Source organism: Eurosta solidaginis, chromosome 1 (genome assembly GCF_040869045.1).
Source record: "Eurosta solidaginis isolate ZX-2024a chromosome 1, ASM4086904v1, whole genome shotgun sequence".
Lineage (NCBI taxonomy): Eukaryota > Metazoa > Arthropoda > Insecta > Diptera > Tephritidae > Eurosta > Eurosta solidaginis.
The window spans coordinates 368,920,734-368,935,893 of NC_090319.1; the positions used below are offsets into that span (position 1 = coordinate 368,920,734).

At 30.5% G+C, this 15,160-nt stretch overlaps 1 non-coding gene across 1 annotated transcript; it reads left to right on the forward strand.

Annotated features, from left to right (window-relative positions):
• Positions 1-14,634: 14,634 nt before the first annotated feature.
• TRNAS-GCU (transfer RNA serine (anticodon GCU)) lies at positions 14,635-14,716 on the forward strand. Its single transcript has one exon. It is a non-coding gene; the product is annotated as a tRNA-Ser (tRNA).
• Positions 14,717-15,160: the final 444 nt, after the last annotated feature.

The window sequence follows — 15,160 nt, forward strand, 5'->3', positions numbered from 1 at the left end:
CTATTAATGGTCTATTAATACACATGACTATCGTACCACAGGGCGCCTTCAGTGTTTTCGGCTGTTTTTATGAGCTACAATTCCCGATGTGCGAACAGTAGCAATCCCTACAACCAGTCGCTACCGCGCCTCTTGACCCTCACACCATATGCCAGTACAGAAGCTATAGGACTGCGACTTCGAACTCATACCTTCGTCGACTTCACTTTCCAAGAAGCTCTAGGTGTAGCCCCGAAGACTTTCCAACGGATGCTTTTGTCGCGCTATGCTGCCGAGCTACACCAGAGAAACGCCATGAAACGTTAGGGAGTGACTATTCGGCCAAGGATGCCGCCTTCGAAATCAAAAGCAATCTAAGTGGAAGTCATTGCGTAATGGGTGAAAATCGTATAATCCTCGGCGCATCTGCATGATTAAAATTTTACAAGGACCCTGGATAAATTTTTTTAAATGTAGACCAAAGTTTGCAGACGTTTGTGTTCGCAACATTGATTTCAATAGTCTTCCTTAAATCAAAAAGATATTTTAGAATGAAAGTCGACCGATTTTAAGTTGAAAGATGTTTACTGCTGTTTTCCGGCCTTATGATATAAGAGCTCATTATGGATGACCACGTAGCTTCTGTATTCAGACTTGTTCGAATGTCCACTACGTTAGGGTAGTAGCACACACGGTCATTAGTTCGACTGTCTTCGGAAAGCTTTTGCTTCACCACTTTGAGTGTTCTTGCGAAGGAAAAAGCCTCACCTGGTAAATATATGTGCCTACGTATTCACATTTATAAAAGGAGCCGTAACGTGTAGTTGATGTTTAAACTTGGTTTATATGCTATAAAATAAAATAAAAAAATAAAATCATCATATAATCAATGTAATTAACTCCAAGGGACTAGTTTTGGATGGAGCCGCAAACTTTAGGAAATGGCAAACCGGGAGACTTGGGTGTTGAAGGATGAAGTGTGAAAATCAAAATTAACATTTCAGACGCTATTGTATAATTTCGCAAATAAACAACAGATGTTTGAATGTAAGCCCAAGCGATTTTTCAAACCCCTCTCAGACATACATATATCCTCTATTTAAGTATGAGGTAAGAATCATTTCAATGGACTGTTTATGCCTCTAGAACCTACTAAAGGATTTTGCATCACTGATTTCGATTATTTTTTCAGCCAATCGCAATATAATATTAAAAAAAAAAAAAATCGGCACCTTTTTTGGGTATTTATTTTGGTTTTTTTTACAACTTGAGGATAATTTGAAAACAATTTAAAACGCCTTGGGTCATTTTATTTGAATTCATTGTTCATTATTAATTTTTTGAAAAAAATATGCAAAGTGAGCATATAAATTTATTATATAACTTTTCTTTTAGTGTTTTGTTTTAATAACTTCGTGATTTGGGTGATGCAAAGTCCGTGTTATGCTGACATCGAAAACGCCGTTTTTTAAATTTCGCAATTAGTTTCTTATAAGTGGCAGTTATGCGCATCCGTTGATACCACTTTCGACCATATCTGACCAATTTTCAACATGAAAAATAAATGGCATAAACAGTTTTAAACGAGTAGCAAACATAGTAACGCGCCGGACGCCGCCGCCGTCGCCGCCGCGCCGATATTTTTGACTTTAGGCGGCGGCGTGCGAAAAACGACCCTAATCGGCGGCGGCGTTTATCGGCGGCGTATATCTCTAGTACATACTTCGTATGTAATCATCAAAAAAAAAATTTTTTTTTTCAATTTCACGTGCGCCACTGGGAGGTGCGACAAATTTTGTATGCCAGCAAAAGTTACCCATACGCCATGTACGTACTTAAAAGCAGAACTTTTGTTTGGTCGTAGCATTGAATTCACAAAAACTTAAAACGATTGCATTGAGTGATTTAAAAGTTTTTGTCAAATTTAAGCATTCAATTGTAAAAATAGCTGTCTTTATGGGATGATAGACATCAGCTAAAATATTTTGATTAAGTTATGAGATTTTGAGTATGAATTGTGTGTGACAAAATAAAATTTGAAAAATAAAGTAAAGTATAATAAATTAGCGGAATGAGGGATCTAAGAAAAAAGAAGGAGAGACATAGAAGGTGTAAAACAGAAATAGGGAGAGATAAGGAAATTATAAAGGGTAAGAATGAGAAAAATTGGGAGATACATTTTGAAGATCATTAAAATCTTATATACTGATTGCTTGACTTTGAGTAACGGGTAGGAATGCGTTAAAATACACCTTCTTATTTAGATTAGTATCGGCCCAACTCGAGCAACGCCGGGTACCCTGCTAGTCGATAAATAAAAAAAAAACATTAATAAACTGGTTTCTGTCAGACAAATTTAGGTCCAGCTAAACTTACGTGAAAACTGGGAAACTCCCTTTGACGATAACCTATCACCAGCAGTATATCGGTTTTATCGCAAACGATGAAGTAACTGTCTATCTGAATTGGACACGTACTGCTGTGCCAGGAAAGAAATTAAGCGATGAAACGATCTTAATATTTAACAAATCACTTAGCCTATACGTGATAGAGACAATCGTGCTGTAAATGTTATAAACTTAGAGCTGTCGGAGTGCATGTGATTCCGAGCACCGTAGTGTATGTTATTTCGGTGATTGAAAGGAGCGTGCTTCGAATCCCTCAAACCTCTGGAGTATAGCAAAGTCTGCAATCTACAACCACACTGCATTCTTATTGATTGAGATTTAGCGTTTAGAATTAGCCACTCTGACGGGGTGGTTGGAAAGGATACGTACGCCAAGCCCTCTCATTAATTGAATTTATGTAGTTGAGGTAATAACTGGATACCCTTTTTATTCAGAAAAGTGCAGTGGTATCAAAGTTCCTGCAGTGATTATTGAAGTGCTGGGTCAAAATACGAAAGGAGGGTGCACTTCTAAATTCCATCCACAAGTGCTTGGAAAAAGCCCCACGGACCTAGAGATATAATTTCAAACCTTGCCCAGTAAAATGGACTTACACATTATTTACAAAAAGTTTGACAAATAACAAAACATCGCGCAAGTTATATTATGATTAATTTTAATTGTAATTTTTAAGTTAATTATTACTATAAACTTTAAATAACTTTGTATGAGAAATGTTTTCTTATATTCATAGAAAAAATGATTTTAGATTTTCATTTTATCTATCAAAAATTTTCATTGTAAGAAATATTCTTGAAAAGAATAGTTTTAATAAACAAACATATAAAAATATATCTAAATCATTGAACATAATGCTCTTAATATTAAAGATAAAATAAGTAAATCAATTGAATTTTATAACAATAGTTTTCATTCTATAATAAAAGAAAAGCCAATAAATGTTGAAATTGGAAAATGTAATAAAATAACAATACATGAAAATATATTTAAAACAAAAAAAAATTATATTGAAAAAATAAATAAAAAAAGAGAAAATTATGTTGAAAGTAGGAAACAAGGATTTATTAAAAATTATAAATCAATTAGACATAAACAAGAACCCAAATATAAATTTCACAAATTAGACAACATTCACCCTTCGAATATAAAAAGGAAATTGAAATTTGAAGGCATTCTTAATACCAAAGAAATAGATAAAGGTTAATTAATTTTAAATTTATGAATTTCAAATTTATTATTATTAATTGTTGTATTATAAACATATTTAAAAGTTAATAAAATACAGGTGTATTTTAATTTAAATGAGGGAGAAGTTATATTATGATTAATTTTAATTGTAATTTTTAAGTTAATTATTACTATAAACTTTAAATAACTTTGTATGAGAAATGTTTTCTTATATTCATAGAAAAAATGATTTTAGATTTTCATTTTATCTATCAAAAATTTTCATTGTAAGAAATATTCTTGAAAAGAATAGTTTTAATAAACAAACATATAAAAATATATCTAAATATTTATTTGGCGCAGTCTACGGGTCAACCTAAACTCAAGGTGAACAAAAGCCGTTTTTTAAAAAACGATGATACAATCGATATAAAAACGCCTAAAAGCAGATTATAAATTTTAAAGCTACAATCAAAAAGAAAATTTTATAGCATAATTTGAAAACCTAAACGCAGATTAGGAGGACCGAAAAGAAAAGAAATTCAATATACCACCACACCCATCAAACAAAAGCCATTGCAAAAGAAATCGATCTACAAGCAAATCATAGTCAAAAATTTAAAAATGGCCTTACAATTAACTTTTCAAGATATCCTCAAGGATTCCCAGCACATTAAAGAATTCAGAGGTGACGGTAATTATGCATTAACTTCATTTATTAGGGAAGTTGAATCAGTGCTATCTATATGTAATACGGAACAGCAAATGAAAGATTATATTTATTATAGAGTAATTGTAAATAAAATTCAAGGCTTAGCTCTCAATACAATTAGGATTTTAGGGCCTAACCCAATTTGGGAAGCCACTAAAAAGGTGTTAATTAAAAACTTCGGAATTAAAGAGTCTTATCATACTCTTTATCAAGAAGCATTTTCTATTAAAAATTGCGGAATACAAAATTATTTTAATAACATGTGTGGAATTTTGTGTAAAATTAATGAGAAATACGAATTTGACGAGAAAAAACCGGTTGAATTTAGTCCTCAGAGCGTAGAAAAAATTATATTAAAAACATTTTTAAATAATATAGATTTAAGCTTAGCATCTATAATTATAAACAATAAGTTTGATAATTTAAGAGATGCCTTTAACTTTCTTGAAACCGAGGGTTTAATTAGAAATTATGAAAATAAAATGAGTTATACATTTAAAAATAATCCCGTATCCTTTAATAAAAGATCAAATTATAATTTTAATAATTCTAATCATTATCCAACTGCAATTTTAAGTGACGTAAATAATTCGAATAAACCATTCCAGGGATATTTAAGACAAAATCCTCCCAATTATTTAGAAAATAGAAATAGACAAAATTATAATAATAGAAATAATTTTAGAAATAATAATTCCAATTATAATTTGCATAATAATAATTATCCTAATTATAATTCAAATAATAATTCTAATTTTAATAAATATCAAAATGCTAACCAATTTAGAAACAGATATAATAATACTAATTTGAATAATGATAATAATAACGATATGGAAATAGATCATCTGCAAATTAATCATTCAAAACAAATATTACCAAAACATTCAGATGAAAATTTTTTTCTAACAGCCTCAGAAAATCATTACCAATAATAGAATTAACAATAAACAAAAATAAATATTTAGATATATTTTTATATGTTTGTTTATTAAAACTATTCTTTTCAAGAATATTTCTTACAATGAAAATTTTTGATAGATAAAATGAAAATCTAAAATCATTTTTTCTATGAATATAAGAAAACATTTCTCATACAAAGTTATTTAAAGTTTATAGTAATAATTAACTTAAAAATTACAATTAAAATTAATCATAATATAACTTCTCCCTCATTTAAATTAAAATACACCTGTATTTTATTAACTTTTAAATATGTTTATAATACAACAATTAATAATAATAAATTTGAAATTCATAAATTTAAAATTAATTAACCTTTATCTATTTCTTTGGTATTAAGAATGCCTTCAAATTTCAATTTCCTTTTTATATTCGAATGGTGAATGTTGTCTAATTTGTGAAATTTATATTTGGGTTCTTGTTTATGTATAATTGATTTATAATTTTTAATAAATCCTTGTTTCCTACTTTCAACATAATTTTCTCTTTTTTTATTTATTTTTTCAATATAATTTTTTTTTGTTTTAAATATATTTTCATGTATTGTTATTTTATTAAATATTTTGTGAATTAGATAATAGTAAATATAATGTTTTGAAAAATAAGATTATTGAAATGTACAAACATAATAAAAATATAAAATTTTTCCGATGTTCATATCATGCTAAAGACATTGAAACAGAAAAGGGTGCTTACAAATATATACATAATTATCATAAAAATGAGACAGGACATACAGGAGTAGTTGAAAATTATGAGGGACTTAAAAGACTAATTTATATACCGAATTTGAAAGTTTTAGTCCATAAATATATTAATAACTGTTCTGTTTGTAGTAGGACGAAATACGATCGAAATCCAATTAAGAACAAATTTAAATTAACGGAAACACCAACTGATATTAAACAAATTGTACATATGGATATTTATACAAATTCTAAATCAAATTTTTTAACTTTTATTGATAGATTTTCTAAATTTGCAACAGCTTATTATTTAGAAGATAGGAATAATCAAACTATAATTGAAAAATTAAGACTTTATAAATCTCAACGTGGACATTTTCAGAAATTAATTTGTGATAATGAATTCAAAAGTATAAATATAAAAAATTATTTGATGAATGAAAATATTGAGTTACATTTAGTTACATCAAATAACCATACAGGTAATGGCGATATAGAGAGGTTACATAATACGATTTCGGAGAAAATAAGAATGATGTCCATTGAACATAATGCTCTTAATATTAAAGATAAAATAAGTAAATCAATTGAATTTTATAACAATAGTTTTCATTCTATAATAAAAGAAAAGCCAATAAATGTTGAAATTGGAAAATGTAATAAAATAACAATACATGAAAATATATTTAAAACAAAAAAAAATTATATTGAAAAAATAAATAAAAAAAGAGAAAATTATGTTGAAAGTAGGAAACAAGGATTTATTAAAAATTATAAATCAATTAGACATAAACAAGAACCCAAATATAAATTTCACAAATTAGACAACATTCACCCTTCGAATATAAAAAGGAAATTGAAATTTGAAGGCATTCTTAATACCAAAGAAATCGATAAAGGTTAATTAATTTTAAATTTATGAATTTCAAATTTATTATTATTAATTGTTGTATTATAAACATATTTAAAAGTTAATAAAATACAGGTGTATTTTAATTTAAATGAGGGAGAAGTTATATTATGATTAATTTTAATTGTAATTTTTAAGTTAATTATTACTATAAACTTTAAATAACTTTGTATGAGAAATGTTTTCTTATATTCATAGAAAAAATGATTTTAGATTTTCATTTTATCTATCAAAAATTTTCATTGTAAGAAATATTCTTGAAAAGAATAGTTTTAATAAACAAACATATAAAAATATATCTAAATATTTATTTCGCACTTCTTTATGACTCCGTAATGTAGGCAGCTGTAAAAGTTTTAGATGACAGCACTTGGTAGAGAGATTATCTGTAACAATAGCTTAAAAGACCCCAAAAAAGTTTTCAGATTTTAAATATGACTTAAATTTCGATTTCGGTTGAACATTTAGTTTCGGTTCCGGCTTCTTTGAATATTTCGATCTAAATTTTGATTTCATGTCTGACTGTCAAGTTGATTCTCTTTAACATAATCACGTCAGTTAAAAGTTGTCGAGTTCGGCTTTATTTTGTGCCGTTTGTAGTATCTGCTTTGGCTTTGGTTCGGGCAACGATATCGGTCTCGGTTCCGGATAAGATATCGATTTCAATGCTACTTTCAGCTTCAAATTTCTCTCCGTTTTGCTTACGGCTTCCGGTTTCGATATCGATTACGATTTTGTTTCTCGCTTAGGTTCCGGTATCTGTTCGGATTTTGGTTGCGGCCTCGACTCCGTTTTTCAATTTCTGTTTCGGTTCTTTTCCAAAGTCTGTCGTTTCGGTGTGGCTTCAGTTTCCATTTCTGTTTCGGCTTCATCTACGATTTTGGTTACGGTTTTGTTTTCTCTTTCGGCTTAGGTTTTTCTTACGATATCGGTTCTGACTCGTTTTCGGTTTCGTTCGGGCTTCGATTTTTGTCCCGTTTTCTTTTTCGTTTGCATAGTTTCGGTTACAAAATTGTTAAAAGTTTTTCCTTGAAATATCGAAAATAAAAAAGAAGCATTAAATTGGCGAAATTTGATCAAAATTGCCACTGCTATTTTTCTGGACCCTATGTTATAAGGCTCTACAAGGTACAAAATTCTGTGTTTTGTATGATTGCATGCACTTATTCAGGCCTGTTCTGAATTTCGACTCGTTGTGAAAAGTAAAACGAGGGCGATTCCGAGTCTATTTCTTTTTGGTGTTCTCAATTCCGATTGAAACAAATCGATTCGAAGTCGATTTCGAATCGTTTTCATTTTGAGTCGATAATCAAGTGAAACAGTGTTTTTATTTATTTGGGTTTTAGTTAAATTAAAATTGTGCAAAAATTTGAAGACAATTTCAGCACCAATGGTTTTCGGAAATGCAGAGGCAAAAATACGGCAATTGTGCATAAAAAACGCAAAAATCGATCGATCGAAATTGAGAACACGTCGGTTTCTTTTCAACCAGAATCGCTTTGTTTAGCTTGGACAATTTTTGATAGGAATTTTCAAATTAAGATTTGTCATACTAAATAAACAAATAGTCCAGCAAAAAGTTGTTATAAATCTTCCAAATAAAATGAATAATTTAATAAAACTTGTTTGTGGGAAAAATAATGTAATTATCTGTGCTTAATACGCTAAATACTTTCGATTCCGACTGCTCAGAGGCAAAACATTTCAAATCGACCAAGTCTGGTCGGAAACGATATTCAGAGCACCAATCCATTTCGATTCCGAATAAATTGGTCGGAATCGAAATCCAGAACAGGCCCGATTATATTCACAAATCATTACAAATAATTATGGTCTTTAATTAAATTATGGTACATAACTGTTGGTTGTACAGGAATCGAGATAGATATAGACTTCCATATATCAAAATCATCAGTATCGAAAAAAAATTTGATTGAGCCATGTCCGTCCGTCCGTCTGTCTGTTAACACTATAACTTGAGTAAATATTGAGATATCTTCACCAAATTTGGATAACATTAAATTTGACTAAACTAAAACTAAACTTCTTGAAAATGGGTGTGGCACCGCCCCTTTTATGACTAAGCTATTTTCTATGTTTCGGGAGCCATAACTCGAAGAAAAATTAACGGATCGTAATAAAATTCGGTACATAAAATTTCCCTATAGTAGAAAATATTTCTAGTAAAAATTTACGGTATCGGTTAAAGACCACGGCAACTTTTATATAAAAGATTTTTAAAAGGGTCGTAGATTAGAATAATAAGCTATAACTCAGCAAAAAATAGTTTTGAGTCAATGATATTTCACTTATCAAGTTTTATTGTAAGAGGAAATGGGGAGACATTTTTTTAAACGGGCGGTGCCGCGTGTTATGTAGAGAAGTAATTTATCTGAAATGAAATGTGCAATTGAAGCTCACGCTGAGTATATAATGTTCGGTTACACCCGAACTTAGACACCTTTACTTGTTATTTTCTGTTTTTGTTTTTTGAGCTTGTTCAATCCAATTTTCATACAAATATTTGGACTATAAATTGTTTTAATTAATGCACTGCCGAAAGCATTGGTTTGCTTTCCTGCTTTTCTTGACTGCTTGTCTGCTTTTTATTTTATTTTTTCTTATTTTTGGTTTTGTAATTCTTTTATTATATTATAAAGATTTAATTGCTTGCTTGGGGTGTCAATTTATTTGGTTTTGCACTTCCGCTCTCTGAAGCGTGTGCGGCAAAACACTTGACATGCTCTCAAATTTAGCGCCCACACGCATGCATATATATATAGATACATGTGGGTATAAAAAAAAGATATTCACAGTGCTAGTGATGACAATCTATCGCAACTATCGACGGTGATAACTATCAAAATCGATGATCAATGTTGATTTGATATATAAAACTCTCATATAAATACACTGAGCGATATCTATGACTAGATCATCAGCAACTATGGATGTACATTTAATATAAATCAATAAATATATATTATGACATATCCATGTTCTAATGATGATCCAATATTGAATGGTATCTATGAAATAGCATACTGTAACGAATTTACTGAAATTCCGCTTCTTCCAAATCTTCTACTAACGTTCGAATCACTAAACTGTTGAATAAATAACACCACTATTCGATAATGCAAAATGGCATTTATTAAAATTCTTTACAATAATACTACTATTGCTCGCCAGATGCGTCTTAAATCAAAACTAATTGTCGCGCCTCTACTGTTGCTGCTTTTATACTGTGCAGTTTCCTCGTTCACATATTTCTAGGCGCTTCCATTTCCAGAACTTACTAGTTAGTGCTATATAATTATAACTACAGATGCACGTGTATAGCTCTCATATGCGCGTGTATTTGTGAGCGACACTTCCACAATTATAACTGCATACTTTTGGGACCATCTCAGATAAGATATCTGCATGTGTTTGTGCGTTGCTTCTCCGCTGCGTGTATGTACATATGTGTAGACATAATGATTGATCTATTGATGTGCATACAAATCACTGCTTAGCATCGGCTTAGAGATGATAGTATCCCTTAGTGCTGCTAATATTCGTTACAATACGTTGCCACCAAAAGCAAAATTGACACAGCAGCCAAGCCATTTCTCTCAGTGTATATGGGGTATTCCATCCCATTTCGACCAATTTTGAACCCGACCCCTTTAGAATTGGCTGAAAGTTTTTCTTCTTTTTCTAGCTTACGAAAGACGTTTTTCAGAAGTTTTTCAAATTTTTTCATCCAACTCAAAAAAAGTTATGAATTTTTAAAACAACACCATTTTTGTTTTCAAAATGCTATGACTTTTTCAAAAATTGACCGTTTGGGATCTTTTTTTTTTTTTTAAATTTATTTTTAAATGTACTTTTCGGAAAAAATTCAAACAATTTTTTAAAGTTTTTTTTTTTGTAATTTTTAAATTTTTCGAGATTTTTCGAATTTCGCCCTTTTTTTTCTCATAGCAAACTTCAATCAATTCTGCAATCATCCCCACTAATCCCGAAGTGGGCCGAGAATTTTTTTTTTTATTATTTAATTGAAAAAAAAAACTTAAAATTTTTTTTGTATTTGTTCCGAAAAGTACATTTAAAAACATATTAAAAAAAAAAATGATCCCAAACGGTAAATTTTTGAAAAAGTTATAGCATTTTGAAAAAAACACCGTTTTCCAACTCAAAATAAGTTTTAAATATTTTGAAAAAAACGGTGTTTTTTTCAAAATGCTATAACTTTTTCAAAAATTGACCGTTTGGGATGATTTTTTTTAAAATATGTTTTTAAATGTACTTTTCGGAAAAAATACGAAAAAAATTTTAGTTTTTTTTCAATTAAATAAAAAAAAAAAATTCTCGGCCCACTCCGGGATTAGTGGGGATGATTGAAATTTTTTATGAGAAAAAAAAGGGCGAAGTTCGAAAAATCTCGAAAAACTGAAAAATTACAAAAAAAACTAAAAATTTTTTTGAATTTTTTCCGAAAAGTACATTTAAAAACAAATTTAAAAAAAAAAGATCCCAAACGGTCAATTTTTGAAAAAGTTATAGCATTTTGAAAACAAAAACGGTGTTTTTTTTTTAATTCATAACTTTTTTTGAGTTGGATGAAAAAATTTGAAAAACTTCTGAAAAACGTCTTTCGTAAGCTAGAGAAAGAAGAAAAACTTTCAGCCAATTCTAAAGGGTTCGGGTTCAAAATTGGTCGAAATGGGATGGAATACCCCATATACATATATATGAAGTTGGTATCGAACCGTCAGATCGCCTCGAAGGTTGCTACATAGAAACGCCTCTTCCTTCCTAGAGTTGCTGGCGGCTTCTTGGTTGAAAAATTCACAAATTATTACCCAATGTTTTATAGTTACTTACTATTAATCTGCCATTGCCCACGCGGCGCTTCCTAATTCATTCGTCATTCGTTTGACAGCAACAGAAGATTAGAATATGCTGCCTTGATAGCCTCAGTATTATTGCTATCCATTTCAAACTTCTTGACAATTCGTTGTTCCCTTTTTTGCTTCAATTTAAGGCCGTTTCCTCCAGTGTATTTTAAAAGGCAGACCCTATAAACACAAATCGGACGAATAAAGCTTAAATTTTACATTAAAAAACAGACATAGATTTCAGCTCTTAGCTCGAGGCAGAATAAAAGAGAGACATACATTATATATCGACGCTGCTTTGATTGATGTTTTGAAACCTTTCGATAGTTGGCAGATTTTGAATCCGTTTTTTTACTGAACTTGTTAATTTTCTGGAACCGGATACTTTTTATACTTTCGAGATAGATATAGACTTCCATATATCAAAATCATCAGTATCGAAAAAAAATATGATTAAGCCATGTCCGTCCGTCCGTTAACACAATAACTTGAGTAAATATTGATATATCTTCACCAAATTTGGTACACGAGCTTATCTGACCCCAGAATAGATTGGTATTGAAAATGTGCGAAATAGGATGATAACCACGGCCACTTTTTATGTATATAACATTTTGGAAAACACAAACACCCAATTATTTAGTAAATAATACACCAAGAATGTTGAAATTTGATACACGGACTGATATTGAGACTCTTGATAAAAATTTGAAAAAATTTGTTAAAATTGGCGTGGCACCGCCCACTTTTGATAAAATCAATTTTACAAATATTATTAATCATAAACCAAAAATCGTTAAACCTATCGTAACAAAATTCGGCAGAGAGGTTGCCTTTACGATAAGGAACGCTTTGAAATCGGTTAAGGACTACGCCCACTTTTATATAAAAGGTTTGTAGAAAGGTCTTGAACGAATAAAATAAGCTATATCTTTGCAAATTTGAGCTTTATAACAATGGTATTTCATTTCCCAAGTGCATTTATAACAGTAAATAGGAAAAACTTCAAATTTAAAAAAATTGGCGTGGCACCGCCCGTTTTATGACTAAGCAATTTTCTATGTTTCGGGAGCCATAACTCGAAGAAAAATTAACGGATCGTAATAAAATTGGGTACACAAAGTTTCCCTAAAGCAGAAAATATTTCTAGTAAAATTGGACGGGATCGGTTAAACACCACGGCAGCTTAGATATAAAACAAGTTTAAAAGGGTCGTAGACTAGAATAATAAGCTATAACTTAGCAAAAAATAGTTTTGAGTCAATGATATTTCACTTATCAAGTTTTATTGTAGGAAATTGGGAGACATTTTTTTAAACGGGCGGTGCCACGTGAAGTAATTTATCTAAAATGAAATGTACAATTGAAGCTCACGCTGAGTATATAATGTTCGGTTACACCCGAACTTAGAAACCTTTAATTGATTTAAATCGGTAACTTTTTTAAAACCGACTACTTTTTAGAAATCGGCACCTTTTTGGTACCTTTTACCATATACTTTTTGAAAACCTTGAAAAAAAAAACAAAAAAATAATTTTTAGAAGTTCCAAAAATTAGAAGTATCTTGGGTCCTTGCGGAGAACATCACGATGACGACAAACTCTAAATTTAATTTACATCAACCTTCGGTGAATCTACATAGGTCCTGAACTTTAGTTTTTTACAGTTAAAGATTACGTTTGTTTCCTTAAGATTTCGAGAAATCCAGCGCTTCTGGCTCCACTTTGGCTGAAGACATTTTGAGTTATATGTGAAATAAACTACTAACCTTTTCGCTATTTTCATGAGAAACTCAATAATCAGAGCCATCGTTTGATCGGTCGCGTGGTTCGGAAACCCTTTTTTTCAACCCCCCAGGCTCTGGGATGCTCTGATTAGCGTCCATTTTAACAACATCAATAATAATTATCAAACAAGCCCTATTTAACTTAGCCTCTGGACACCAGTAATCTGTGTTATAGCAATTATAAGAATTTGGTTAAGAGAGATGGATACACTTCTGCTATATATTGATCATTCAACTAGCACAATCGAATGCAGATTGTCTGCTAGCGGGGCGTGAAATTTGTTATGATGTGTGCTGAAAAAGTATCGATATTCGTGACACAAGAGATTTTTGAAAACAGTATCGATATATCGCGATGTATCTAAACTTTTATCATCACTTTGCCTGTGTGTGTGTCTGTGTATGATCGTTGAATTGCGTAAATGGCTTTATAAAAATATATACAAATATACATATATGTGCTTGTACATATGTATGTGTTTATTAAACAATTTATCTGGGCTGCTGGGGGCGACCGTCGAGGTGCCGGAAATATTTTCTTTTTTTGGGTTTCAAATAAACACCTTAGTTATTTCCGTTTAGTTTAAGCCATATTCATAGTTACACATTTTTTAGAAGCAATGAAAAAGCAGGCTTTTTAATTACAAACTTCTGTTTATATATATTTATAAAATATTTAAAATTGAAATATTTTTGTAATAAATTTTTTAGTGGCAGTTAGCTTTTAATACTTTTGTGCGAACAATTGCGGCGTTGTTCTAAATTCACTAAATTCACACATTCAAGCAAACAAACAAATGCATTTTTTATTCAGCTACCCTGTTAAGTAAATAGTAAATTTGTAGTTGTTTTTCTTCGACTCTTCATTTCTCACTTAATTTTATTTTTATTTATTTTATCTCTCTCGTACTTTTGCAATTGTTTTGAATATTTCTATTTTCGCATTTTATAATGTCGACGACTTTGGTTCTTTCTGTCATATGCTTTGTTTTGTTTATTCTCTTAAGCGACAATGTGTTGATGTTTGATGCGCTCGACTGGCAAAAGTAGCTAGCTCTAATCGTTGTGGAAGCGAAAGTAGCGGCGGATATTTCGTAATAGTTGTGCTAACGCGCTCTAGCAACTAGAGCTGCCAATGACGAGGTGGCCGAGAGGTTAAGGCGTTGGACTGCTAATCCAATGTGCTCTGCACGCGTGGGTTCGAATCCCATCCTCGTCGCAGATTTTTTTTATTATTTTCTATTCTTTAAATATATGGTATTTTTTATATATATTTTTTTTAAATATTTGTTTATATTATTTTTTATTCAGAATAAATGTATCCATATTTTTTTAAAAATTTTAAAAAATTTTTGGTATTTTTTATATTTTTTTTTTTTAAATATCTAATATAAAAAATTCTTCTGTCACGGTTTTAGAGGCTGAACTCCTCCGAAACGGCTAAACCAATTCTCATGAAATTTTGTGAGCATATTGGGTAGGTCTGAGAATCGGCCAACGTCTACCTTTTTTTCGCTACGTGTCTAGGGTCTTGAGATCAAAACGTGGACCGGGTACCCCTAGAATGTGTTTATACAATATGGATATCAAATGAAAGCTGGTGATGAGTGCTATATTAGATGATAATTTTCATACAACTGGGAGGCTAGGGTCTCGAGATATA